Here is a 14,248-nt window from a genome sequence, read left to right on the forward strand (position 1 = left end):
CTGCCTCTATTTCATGGCCATCTCCGATATAGTTATTTTCAAAGCCTGGTTGGAGAGGTGATCGGTAGGATAGGTACATGGCAAGCCTTATGTTTATCTTATGCATGACGTCTTCTATTGCTGAAGTCAGGCTTCATTGCTTTATTTTTTGGATACTATCTTTTGTGCTGCAAAGAAAACCTGTAATATGATAGAGGTACTTCAGAGGAACTTTCTATAAACAAGAGTTACAAAAAATAAGACGTTTCATCTTGTTAAGTGGAGGACAGTTTGCCTCCCACCTAGGGGTGAGAGAAATGTCAGACTTCAATATTATAGGTATGATGAAGCTGACATGGAGGATTTTAGCAAATCCATCTTCTTTAGTTGCCTGGTTCTTCAAACATAGATATTTCAGATTGTGTTCCATTTGGGATTCTGTAGCTAATAAGAGTTGTTCTCATGCTTGGAAGGGCATTCATATTGGTTTATCACAGCCAAGGGATAATTTCTAGTGGTGTATTGTGAATGGCCAGACGATGGATTTATTGATGGATCCTTGGCTATCAGTGCATTCAATTCGGGACTATTTAGATAGAAATGGACAGATGGATTTGAGGGAACTTGAAGAGCGGAAGCTTTTAGAGTTTATTGATGGTAACCCATAATCATGGAGATTGCTTTCACATCCTGCAATTGTACTAAATACTATATGGGGTGATGTGGAGCGATATACTTTTTCCTTGTAGTCTAAGGATAATTTATTGGTATAGACTCATTCTGCCAATGGAACTATCTCAATCAAATCAGCATGGAACTTCATTCGATATAAAAGCTCATCTCAGCCCTTATTTCGTGCTCTTTGGTCTTCAAAATACCACCCTTCGGCTAAGTGATTTTCATGATTAGCTATGCATAATCGATTACCGAATTCATCTGTATTTTAGCAATGAGGTATACACATGGCCACTATTTGCCCTTTTGGTAGAAACAACGAGGACAATCCATGTCATCTCTTGTTTCATTGTCCCTTTTTGCTGGTTGTTTGGCGATCTTTAGCTTGGCAGTGTGACAAGATATTTGTGTCTGGTATTATGGCCCTGAATATTTTTCGTCGGTAGTTTGCCCTTAAATTCAAATCACAGGGATTACTTAATATTTGGATGACTATTTTTTCACAACAATCTGGTATCTATAGGAGGAGCGGAATAGATGACTCGTTAGATCTAACTCTCGAAGGATGGAGCAAGTTGTAATTTGTATTATTGCACATGTCAAGGCTCTAGCATAAGTTAAAAAATAGGCATTCCATTTGTCAGAAAAGATAGTTATTAAAACCTTACAGATCAACTGGAGTCAGCAAAAGCTAAAATCCTCAGTCCTAGTTGCATGGTCATTTCTAGAGGTTCAGTGTTATAAGTTGAACATTGATGGTGCATCCTTGCACAATCCTGGTATCGCAAGAGGGGTGGGTTAATAAGAGACAACAATGGTGGATTTGTGGCAACCTTTGGAGTTGCATCTAATAATTATACAGAATTTTAGGCTCTTGAGGAAGGCATTATCTTAGTTATCTAGATGGGCTGCTGGAGTTGCATCTAATAATTATACAGAATTTTAGGCTCTTGAGGAAGGCATTATCTTAGTTATCCAGATGGGCTGCTTCCTAATACAGATAAAAAGTTATTCATCTTTGCTATTACATGCTGCTCAGGATCATTGCAATGCCCCCATGGAAATTACGAATGATAGTTGACAATTGCCATTCAAGGCTCTCGGCCCATATGTGGACAATTACTTATGTTTTTCGCGAAACGAATATGCTAGTTGATGCCCTAGCTAAGAAAACATAGGCTTCTGTAAGTGCGATAATTTGGCACTATTGTCCGCCAGACTTTCTTCACTTCTATTATTACATGATTTAGTGCATCTACCCTATTATAGGGTTGTAAAATTATGTATTCTTCTTTTTCCTATTAATGAAATATTCAGGTAGGGGGACCTTCACCTCCATTGACCTACCCAAAAAAAATAATATATTTGCTACTATAAGTAAAACTAATTTCATTTATATGAATGAATGATTTTTGTTTTGTTAATTCTTATATTTTAATGAGAATTATGTTTAATATCAAAAATTTATATATATAATTATAGTCATACCTTGAAGTTTTTGTAACATGATTTGGAAATTACAATTATTTGAAAGAAAAACTAATATTTTACTGTTCCTTTTCTTTTAAGTATTTTAATTTTACCAATTTTTCATAATTATATTTACATGAGTATATAATATATTTATTAGCCAAAAAATGAAAATTAGTAATCAAAAGATACAAAAATAAATAAATATAAATAAGAAAAAAAATTATTTTCTCTAACTTTTTAGAATAATATCTACTTATAAGTAAATAATCTATTCACCAATATAATGAACACTAATTTCAATTATTCTACAAAATAATATAATTAAAAGTAGAAAAGATAAAACAGAAAACATAATTAACCAAAACTACAAATTATAGTCTAATAACATATTAATGTAAAAATAAAAAAATATAATTATATAAAACAAAAAACATAATTAACCAAAACTACAAATTATATAGTCTAATAACATATTACTATAAAAATAAAAAAGTCTATAATTATATTGGTAAATGTAAAAAAAGAAAAAACAAATCCTTCTTTATTTTTATTTCTATATTTTTGGATTTTTTAATTTTCTAAAATAGTGCTTAGTTATAAGTAAACAATATATTTACTATTATAAGTAAGATTAATTTCATTTATAATAGTGAATGATATAATTGAAAATGCCAAAAAAACAAAAAACAAAAATTAAGTAACCAATGTAAATTATATAACTTAGTCATCATCATCTAGCCTTATCCCAACTATTTGGTCGGCTACATTAATCTTATTCTACTATTCCACTCTATCAAGGGACATACTATCTATCATCACGGTCGTTATATTTCTTCTCACTACTTTCACCCCAAAAATATAATTAAAATTGTTTTTATAATCATAATTACCTCAAATGCAAGTTATAAATAGAATTCTAATCATATTTTGAAGTTGGGGCAGTTTATATAGAGCCGAGGCTCTAAACAATCAAAGTAGGGCACACCTTCAAATAGTGTCAAGAAATGTGGTTTCAATATAGGAAATTTTTGTGATAGCCTTAAAATATATTTCCAACTCTACTTACAAAATTTAAAGCTTAAAAAATAATGTAGACCAAGCATATCTATGAAAACTTGAAAATCTTAAAATTGACGGTCCAAAAATGCACTACAAGATGCACTACTTCCAAAACTTGAAACTTATTTTTTTCTCATGTTCATGCATCTTGATGACGAGATGATCAATTTGAGGATATTTGGGCATCAAAACAATCTCTTTAAGTGAAATTTTTGAGGTGGGCTCTAATTTGATTGTTTGGAGCCTCAGCTCTATATAAACTTCTTCCATTGAAGTTGATGTGATTATGTTTTTACTTTTTTATTTTTTATTTTCAGACTAATATTTACTTATAGATAAATTATATATATTTTTTGGTGGTTTCTATAGGGTTGCAACCTTAAACAATCTAATTAAGGCGCACCTCCAAATTTTATCATAACACATAATTTTGATGTAAAAAATTCTTAAGATTATCTTAAAATCTATTTTCATATCTAATTATAAATTTTTATGCTCCAAAAATGATTAAAATCAAGTAGATCCATAAACATATGAAAATCTTGAAAATGGACGGTCTAGAAATGTATTGTATGGTACACTTTCTTGAACTCAAAATCTTTTTTTTTTTTTTTTTTTTCATATTTCATATTTATACATCTTGATGTGGAGATGATCAATTAGAGGGCTTTTCAACATTAAAACAATATTTTTTAATATATATTTTAGGTGCATCTTTATTTACCTTGTATAAACATTTTCCTTACATGGGTAATGATTTATAATTTAGGGAAAATTACAAAAAAAACACCCTAAAATGGACTATCTATGCAACTTATCCCACCCCAAACTTTTCTCTCACTTTTTTCCCCAAACAACCTTTCCTCTCAAATATCCCCCAACTCAAAAATAGCATCAAATAAGACTCAACTACCCGTGTTTGTTTTCACACGGCCTTCTCTCCTGTTTTCACACGCGCTCCGACAGTACAAACACGCGTTCTGGCATTATGAATGTGCGCTCTAGCAATGCAGGTCTGAGCCACAGTGCTTCGGCATTATGAGAACTCGCTCCGGTAGTGCAAAGACGTGCTCCAGCATTCCACTTTGGCAATGAAGTCTCTGGAGCCACAGCGTTCCGGCAATGGAGGACCGCGCTCCAATAGTATAAACAAGTACTCCAGCATTCTGAATGTGCGCTCTGGCAATGCAATTTTCCTACAATATGCTACGTGAGACCAACAAATTGATTTGGTTTGTATGAGAATGGTATTTTTGTTCAAAAAATAACTTTTTACTGTGGGGGTTTTGCGAAGAAAGGTTATTTTGAAAAAAAAAGTAAGAGAAAAGATTGGGGTGGGGTAAGTTATATCGATAGTCTATTTTAAAATGTTTTTTTATAATTATTTTTATAATTTATCTATAAATACACGTGGAGGTTCCTTGGGCTGAGGCGCCACGCGCAGACTCGTGCCTCGCTGTTACGTTCGTGTGTCCGGCTCACCACGCGCCTTCGTAACTACTTTTCAAATCGAATCCTCCTCGAGATGAGCTTTCCATTACTTTCAAAATATGCGGCTCCAAGAAAATATACGTAAGTGGTCCTACGAAGGGCTGGACCTGGGGATGGGTAATGAACGAATCTTTTCATGCGGCACATTCCCAAAAATGCATCAGATCCTCTGCCAATTTAATTTAATTTAATTTTTTATTTTCTTTTTGGGCTCAGTTGAGGCTTACCTATAGTTGGGTCTCCTTAAAAACTAACTGACCTATTTGGAGAGAGGGATATTATGATCCGCCATGATCATCATCATTGTTAGGGGTTATTGTACTAATGATCGGGCCGGGATGTTTGTGGCATAATGTTACCATAATTAGAGAAATTTTTCCTTGGAAAAATTAAGAGGGTTTCTAGGCATTTAAATTTGGATGAGGTTTGTATAAGGTGCCTACATTTGTTGTACAAGACTATAAGTAATGTTGTCTCGAACTTTTGTCATAAGATGTAGTTTCAATGTTGGAAACCTATAGATGGTTTGAAAATCTATATTTCTCCTTAATTATTAAAACTGAAAAATGATAAAAAATAAGAGTTTTTCCAACTTCAGTGCTCTTTTGTTTGCTGAATTTTTTAAAATAAATGGTCCATATAACTTCGGAACACTATTTTCTGTTTATAGATTGAATAGATCTATAAACACTTGAAATTTTGAAAATAGACGAACCATATAACTTGTTACAAACTGTACTTTTTTTTTTCTCATGTCTATACATTTCGAGGCCAAGATGATAAACTAAGAGTTTTTTCAATTTTGGAACATACTCTTTTGTGCTGAATTTTTGAGATACACATTTCTTCTATAGTGTAAGTTTGCAGCCTTATATAGACGTTTGCCTTTCAATTATGAGGCTTCCTTATTTCTCTATGTTGGTGGAAGGCATAACCACTTGCTATGGCTTATTTCAACTCATGTTATACCGATTTCAAATACCCATGTTTATAGTTGGATACATGTCAACACGTGAAGACATCGTAGTATACTTTGACATCTATCAACACTTGAAGGCATCTTAATGTATTAAAAATAACAAAAATTACAGAGAGGGAAAATTGTTCCATATGTTGGGGGACACATTTCAAAATTTTCGTCCCCGAGGTATAAATCATCTATCTTCAAGATGGATGTAAATGGGTGGTCCATCTAAAAAGAGTTGAAATTGACAACACTAATGTACTTTCATAAAATTATTATTTTTAATTTTTAAAAGCTACTTATTTTTTCATATTCATGATCTCCATGTTAGAGTTCATATGGCCTTAAAAATTAGGTAAAAAAATCCATCTTAAAAATATATTCTTAAGAGGGGACTCATTTCTACATGGACTCACATAAACCGTGTCCTAGATAGAGATAACAATGACACCTCCCCGCTGGTCCCTCTATGTGGTGAGAGCTGCGCAGTATCAAGCTAGCTCACCTAGACCTTTTTCAGCCGGTTGGTATCTTGTCATCAACCCGTCTCACTACAAGTATTCTTTGTCTAATATATATATTTTTTAAGAAACATGTCTCTTAGCAAATATTCTATACATTATGTACTGAACAGTGGTAACATGCTGAATATACTCTCACTTTTTTTTAATGAATCTATTATTTAAGCATTCTTAGGATAAAATGCACACGAAAAAATGCATCACAACAATTATTTCTTTTTTTTACTTTTTGGGTAATTCAGTGGGGAAGACAGGTTCCTATCCGTTTTAAAAAATAGTTTAAGAGTTTTTTGTTGTTTTTAATATGTTAATAGGGTCGTGTTAATGGGATTGAAAACCACAATGTGGCGACTAGAGGGTGGGGGTGCTACCACAACGAACCCAGCCCGTTTCCCATCACAGCAATCATTTTAAAAGAAATAAAACAAAAAAATTGAAATTTGATTAGGATTTGGAATCTAAAAAAACTTGTATGTGAGATGAAGAGAAATAAAAGCATGGGTTATTTGTTAATCTTCTTATATTGTGGACTTTTGTCTCACTTGTAGTCCGCCTTGTGGTGGTCCACCCCCGGATCTCAAGAAAGCGACCCACTTCCATTTGAGAGTGAAGGATTTGAATTTGATTGAATATTGGTCAAGAGAGGACATCATGTGCTCATGCATCTTGCCTCTGCACCAGCCACAAATGTGGTCCTCCTTTTCACTCTACCACCCTCTTTCTCCCACCACCAGATGCCATTAGCTATTGGAGGGTTTGTATGGTGTTCCTTCATGAGCATATTTTACACCTAGTCCCTCAGCTCAAAGGCTCTTTTCTCTTTTTCTAATTGATATGCTAACCGTGGGAAAAGAGGGTGGGAAGTTATATAAATATTTCCGATTGAATTCTGGGATCTAATTGAGAATCATCGGATAATTATTTTTCGAAGAAAATTAGATTTTCAGTTTTTAAACACCTAGATCTGTTAGAAAATTTGACAGTCTCTATTCAGTTTAAAACATTTTCAAGCATCTACAAATACTCATTATTTTTTATTTTTTTGAGCAATAATCACTTTTTTCTTGCTAGTTTGGAGTTTAAGAGCATGTAAACTCTCACAGATTGAGTTTTTCATGAGGGAAAAACTGGAGGAGATGATCCCAAAAGAGCATAAATGCTTTGACCGGTCATTGTAGAGTCACCAAATAAATGGGAAAGCAACGAAAGGGGAGGAGGACCAATGGTGCACAAGTCCCTTCCAGAGTCCATCGTAGTCTAAGGAAATAATGTCGACACTAATGTGCTCATTTTGGCATCATTTCTAATCGCTCCCCGTACGCATGCCAAAAGACAACCACACTCTTCTCCCATGGTGGAAACTGAAAAGCTTGTCATCAAATCTCGAGCCCAATATTAATTATTTCAATTTTCTCCATTTTTCAATTTGAATCAGGAAAATAGTTTGATAGGGTTGCAACCCACTTCATAACTCACCGAAAAGTGCAACTGAAGCATTGGAAAACCTTTAGATCATCTTAAATAGTATGGTTGTGAAAAAAAATTACGATTTCAAATTTTTAAAAAATTATATATTATAACAAATTGTCTAAAATGTTGATTTTGTTTTATAAATTAAGTGTGTATCATTTTTTTAGTTTCAAATTTTATTGTTAATGTTTGAAATTGATTTTAAAGCCATCATACAGGTTTCTATAGCCAAAAGTACTCTCTAGACAAGGATTTGATGTTAGGATTTATTTGATTTGCATAAAACCTAAGCCTTATAGAAACCTCATCCTTTTGATAGAGCGGTGGACATGAATTTTCTGAGTTGTTTTTGTTTAGAGTTTAGGTTGAAGAAATATAAGTACGTCAGAAGACGGGAAATTGTCGTGTATTTACGAAGCATAATGTTGGGATGCATCCAACATCTACAGTCCATGCTTATATGAGGGGTTGCCTTGTTATCACTACAATACGAGGTAGCCTTGAAAGTAATACCATTTCCCACCTCGTAAAAACATGGTTTTCATTACTGGTTCACAGCATCCGCTATCCCGAGATTCTGAACATAGGAAGATCGGTATTCTCCCATTTCGAAGGACGTTATCCATATTAAGCTAAAGTTAAACATCTCCATCTTTAAGGACAAGAATAGATGGTGTGTTGGGATACGTTGATACAATATTTTTTTTTTTTAAATACAATTTTTATTAAGGTAATATATTGGTGAAAATTTTGATGCCATTTTTTTTTATTATATCAAGACTCTTAATTTAACCTCAATTTTAATGTGCATATCTCAAAAACAATTCTTCAAAGATATCGAATCAATGAAGAAGAAAAATATAGTTATATGGAGAATTTTTTGCAAAAGTTTTTCTGAAAAGTGATAAAATACGCTTTTGTATCGGATTCATAAAAACTATCATTTTTTTTTTAAGATCTTGTGATTAACTCTAATAGAATTAAAAAAAAAAAGAGTTTTTTTGTTTGTTTTTTACCAAGGCCATGTTTTAAATGGAGACTCATTATTCTTTCAAAACAATTGTACATCTCAAAATAATAGGTAGAGTTAGAAGAAGAATAACTCAATAAAGAAATTTCTTTTTTTTACTAAACAGAGCATCATAAGAGATAGAGAGAGATGGTTAATTAAAAATAGGGAAAATTTCATATATAACCCTAATTCTTCATATTATTTTATAGTATCTTTCCGTTTTTTTCTTTCAAACGGCATACTTAAGGATTTCACCGTACATCTCATATCTTATCTCCCTCTTTTATTGATTTTTTTACCATAAAAATTAGTCCCAACAAATTTTTTTATACCATTTCATCCCAAAAACTTTTTTAAACCATCTCTTTCCCTTTTCCTCTATTAAAAAACATTTTGGGTTGAAATGGTATAAAAAAATTTCCTTTTCACCCATTAAAAAAGTTTTTGGGTTGAAATGGTATAAAAAGATTTATTGGAACTGATTTTTATGACTAAAAGTGAATAAAAGAGGGGCATGGTGAAATATTTAGGGGTTTTTTTATACCGTTTGAAATAATACGAGGAACTAAGGTTCTATACGAAAATTTCCCTAAAAAATAAGGATTTAGGAAATAGAAGAGCATCATAAGAAAGAGAGAGAGATGATTAATTAAGAATAAGGATTTAAGAAATAGAAGAACATCATAAGAGAGAGATGCTCAATTAAAAATAAGACTTCAGGCAACAGGGAATTAGGGGTGATGTTCAAACGTCTGGATTTGAGTTTGCATACACATAATGTTTAATACAAGTAAGCCGTTTATTATTTCTTTCTATATACAAACGTTAGATTAATTTCACAACGGTTTTATGTTTTTGTTAATCCTAATACTATACTAAGGGTATTTTTTTTCCCAATAACAACCCTAAACTTTGGGTTATAATTTTTTTATTTGTTAATGTAATTGTTGTGTTAGTATCGTTATTATTGCTTTTTTGGTACGATTCCAATAATATCAGTGCATGTTTTGTGACATAATAGCGGAGGAAACATTATTGTTATATTAAAACAATTTAAACAAGAAATTTACCAAGTAGGACCCTGAACAATATCAAGAGAGGGCATATGATTATTGTTCAAGAACTTTAATATATGATGAAGATTGTATATTAAATTTTATACTGCATCAGGTGGGAGATTGATATACCTAAAGTTTGATGAAGAACCAGTTGAAGATATAGAACGTGTAGTTTTGGATATTCAACTGCAATCATCTTTCTTCGATGCCACATGTTAGCCCATCTTTAATGAAGATGCTATTTTTTATGAAGAACAAGATAAAAGAAAAGAAGTTATCATTGAGGCAACAATGATATCTAATTTTCTTATCGATAAAGAGGTGAAGAATCAAGATATTGGCTTGATCCTAGAGGAGATCGAGGCTATGGAGATGTATGACGAAAAAACATATGTTAACTTGATTCCAGAGGAGACCGAGCCTATGGAGATGTATGACGAAGAAACAGATGTATACGTAGTGTTCTCGAAGGTTAAGTTTGAAAATTTTTACCGTCTCTGAAAAATGGACCTCCAACGATCATTTCCTCGAGTGTTTATCAGTTTCATTACACATTCGTTGTGTTTTGATTGGTGCAGTAACCCATTGTTGATAGGTACATTTCTATTAGGAGGGCTTTGTAATAATTATCTTTTTAGGAAGGGGTGGTTTTTGATAGTTTGCCTCCTAAATATTGGGCTTAAATACTGGGTTTGATGTTAAGATGAAAATATAAGTGGTGTGAGGTCATTTTCTTTTAGGAGGGATAATGGGTTATCTTTTTTATTATTTTTAGAATGGTTGGTTTTTACAAGGATAAACCTTGATTTTTTTTTAGGAAGGATGATCCTTTGATGTAGTATGGAATCCTTTTATAAAAAGAAAGCACATTATTATAAAAGGGAGGGAAATTTTATGGAATAAAGAAAGTGTTTCTTGTAGAAAGATAGGCCCATTTGTGGGTATTGATTCTTCTCTTGTGTTTATGGGCCCGTGCCAGGATACTTGTATCCAAGGTTTTGTTCTTTTTTTTTGTAATTTCCTTCAAGATTTTTAATTCTCTCTCTAAACGCGGTTAGTTTTGCCGGGTAGTATTCACCGATAAATTTTATACTACATCAATATACCTCTACAACACCTGTATATCATAATTCTATCACATGTCACCTTTGCATATCCGATTTTCTCATTTCATTTTTTGGGCCAACTCCAAAGTATTCATGATTATTTGAAGGACATGGTTTCTATGAGTCTATGTAGAAATGAGTCGACTCATAAAAATCTATTTTTGAGATGGATTTTTGGACCCAATTTTTAAGGACATGTAATCTCTAACATGGAGATCATGAATATAAAGAAGTAAATAAATTTTAAGAAATAAAAATAATGATTTTATGAAGATAACATTTGGACCATTAGTTTGAATTGCTTTTAGATGAATCACCTATTTGTACACCTTTAAGATGGATGCTTTATAACTTGGGATGCATATCGTAGAAACGTGGTCTAGCCCGAATACATAATTTTTGGCGACCAGCGATAAAAACTGATTTATTGCTAATACTTTGGTTCATCAATATATTATTATTCCCTGACTTGCTAACTATGCTAATAACATCCTCTTACTAAACAAATTTTATTAAGAACAATATCATGTACTTTGTGTCAAATCCAATAGCCTCGGTCGATATTAAAATATTTGTCTTTTTTTGGGGGTGATTTGGTTATAGGAAAAAAATAAAAAGTTTATTTGGAGCTGAGGCTTTAAACAATCAAATTGGATTACACCACAAAAAAATCATTAGAAGAGGTATTTTTTTATGCCAAAATATTCTCAAATTGATCATCTCGACATCAAGATGCATGGACATGTAAAAAAAATAGATTTCAAGTTTTGGAAATAGTGTATCTTGTAACACATTTTTGGAATGTCAATTTTCAAGATTTTCAAATCTTCATAGATATGCTTGATCTACATTATTTTTGAAGCTTTAAATTTTATAATTAAAGATGAAAATATATTTTAAGGTTATCACAAATATTTCTAGTATTGAAACTACATTTTTCGACAGTATTTGAAGGTGCGCTTTACTTTGATTGTTTAGAGCCTTGGCTCTGCACAAACCGAACCCAGGAAAAAATTCATATATGTGGTGAACCTTATAAGATAAAAATAAGCCCCACCTACAATACCTATTATAAAAAAAAAAAACTTGTTCCGAATGCAATGATCGAACCAAACTGATATGAGCCGACCTTATATATATATATATATATATATATATATATATATATATATATATATATATATATATATATATATATATATATATATATATATAGCAAGCTTTCTATGCTTCTCCAACAACATAGAAGTTCTATCCTCTCCTTATCCAACTGTCCATTTTGAATAGAGGGCTAAGATTGCCCCAATCACAATGTCACGTCTCTGCACTATTTTATTTTTAATTTTTTTTCTACAAACTATTTTGACACGAAATTTTGCAAGTACATTCCTCTATGAAACTCTCACTATTGAAAAATATAAAAAAATATTTTTAATAAAATAAAATGATCAAAATACCCCTGAAAATTTCAAGGGGTATTTTGATTATTATATTTTATTGAAAATTTATTTTTAATAGTTTTTATAAGTGCGCCCCAATGAGAAGATGATACATACAAAATTTTGTATTCATACAATTTGTATTAAAAAAAATAAAAATAAAAAACTTTGAGAAATCAGATCTGAGATCAAACGGTGAGTGGCTCTCTTGATCAAAATTGGACGGTTGAATGGTAGGAGGAGGATAGAACTTGTATGTTGTAGGGGAAGCATAGAAACCTGTACCATATATATATATATATATATATATATATATATATATATTATAAAGAGTGTGGTTTGTATAGAGCCTAGGCTCTAAATAATCAAATTTGAGTCTAACTTCAAATAGTGTCGAAAAATGTGGTTTCAATACTTGAAATCTTTATGATTGCCTTAAAACATATTTTCAGCTTTATTTATAAACTTCACAAAGAGTATGCTAGATATATGAAAACTTGAAAATCTTAAAAAATTGATGGTCCAAAAATGCGTCTCAAAATACACTATTTCAAAACTTGAAATCCATTTTTTGTTATGTCCATGCATCTTGATGTTGAGATGATCAATTTGAGGATATTTAGGCATCAAAACAACCACTTCTAGTGAAATTTTTGAGTTAGGCTCATATTTGATTGTTTAGAGCTCGACTCTATATAAACTCTTTCCTACTATAAAATGGGTGTGGTTTGTATAGAGCCGAAGCTCTAAACAATCAAATTAGAGCCCACCTTCAAATAGTGTCAAGAAATATGGTTTCTATACTGAAATTTTTTGTAACAACTTTAAAATATACTTTCATCTTTAATTATAAAATTTAAAAAGTAGTGTAGATCGAGCATATCTATGAAAACTTGAAAATCTTAAAAATTGACGGTAAAAAAATGTGTTTCAAGATGCACTATTTCTAAAACTTGAAATACATTTTCTTCCCATGTCCATGCATCTTGGTGTCAAGATGATCAACTTAATGATATTTGGGCATTGGAACAACTTCTTCTTGTGAAATTTTTTATGTAGGCTCTAATTTGATTGTTTAAAGCCTAGGTTAGGTTCTATATAAAGTTTTCCCTCATAAAAGATATGTAGGAAAAATTAGTTTTATTTGGGAGTGATTTATATAAGGCGTTGATCTCAAATAATCAAAGCAAGGTGCACTTGTACACCCTAGCAAAAAATATGTTTTGATGATGGAAATCCTCATAGGCGTAAAAATATATTTTTAACCTTAATTATAAATTTTAAAGATCTTTTAAAATTTTAAAAATAATACAGATACTTAAAAATGAAACAATCCAAATAATATGTTACAAGATGCATTATGTTTAAAATTTATCTTTTCATATCCTCAAAGTCAAGGTTCATTAATAAAATTTCAACATAAAAACAATTGTTTGAAATTTGGATGAGATTTTGAAGGCACAATTGTAGTGTAAGATTCTCATTTTAAAAGTTTTTGTCTTTTTATTTTTTTTTGCTTTTTTCTTTTATGTAGAGCATGCCCGACTCGACACGTTAAACCCTACTGTACTCATGTCGAGCAATGGTCTGGGGCAGTGTTTTAAAAACCAGCGAGTCGCAAGAGACTCGTTCGAGTCGACACAGGAATCGGTCATCCCGTATCGATTCCATTAAAAGAGACAAAATCACCCAGTTTTAGAGAAGAACCGCCGAGTCTCTACCGAAAACCGCTGAGTTGACGTCACGAGTCGCTATATAAATCCGAGTCTCTATAGTAAACCGCCGAGTTGACATCATGAGTCGCTCTATAAATTTGAGTCTCTATAGTAAACCGCCGAGTTGACGTCACGAATCGGTCGATAAAATCCAAATCTCTACAATAAACCGTCGAGTTGACGTCACAAGTCGCTATATAAATCGTTGACGTCACAAAACGACTTAGTATCTAGAACCGCTGAGTCAAAATGACTTAGTATCTAGAACCGCTGAGTCTCCATCGTA

Source organism: Amborella trichopoda, chromosome 6, assembly GCF_054954075.1.
Source record: "Amborella trichopoda isolate Santa Cruz 75 chromosome 6, AtrichopodaSantaCruz75HAP2 v2.0, whole genome shotgun sequence".
NCBI lineage: Eukaryota > Viridiplantae > Streptophyta > Magnoliopsida > Amborellales > Amborellaceae > Amborella > Amborella trichopoda.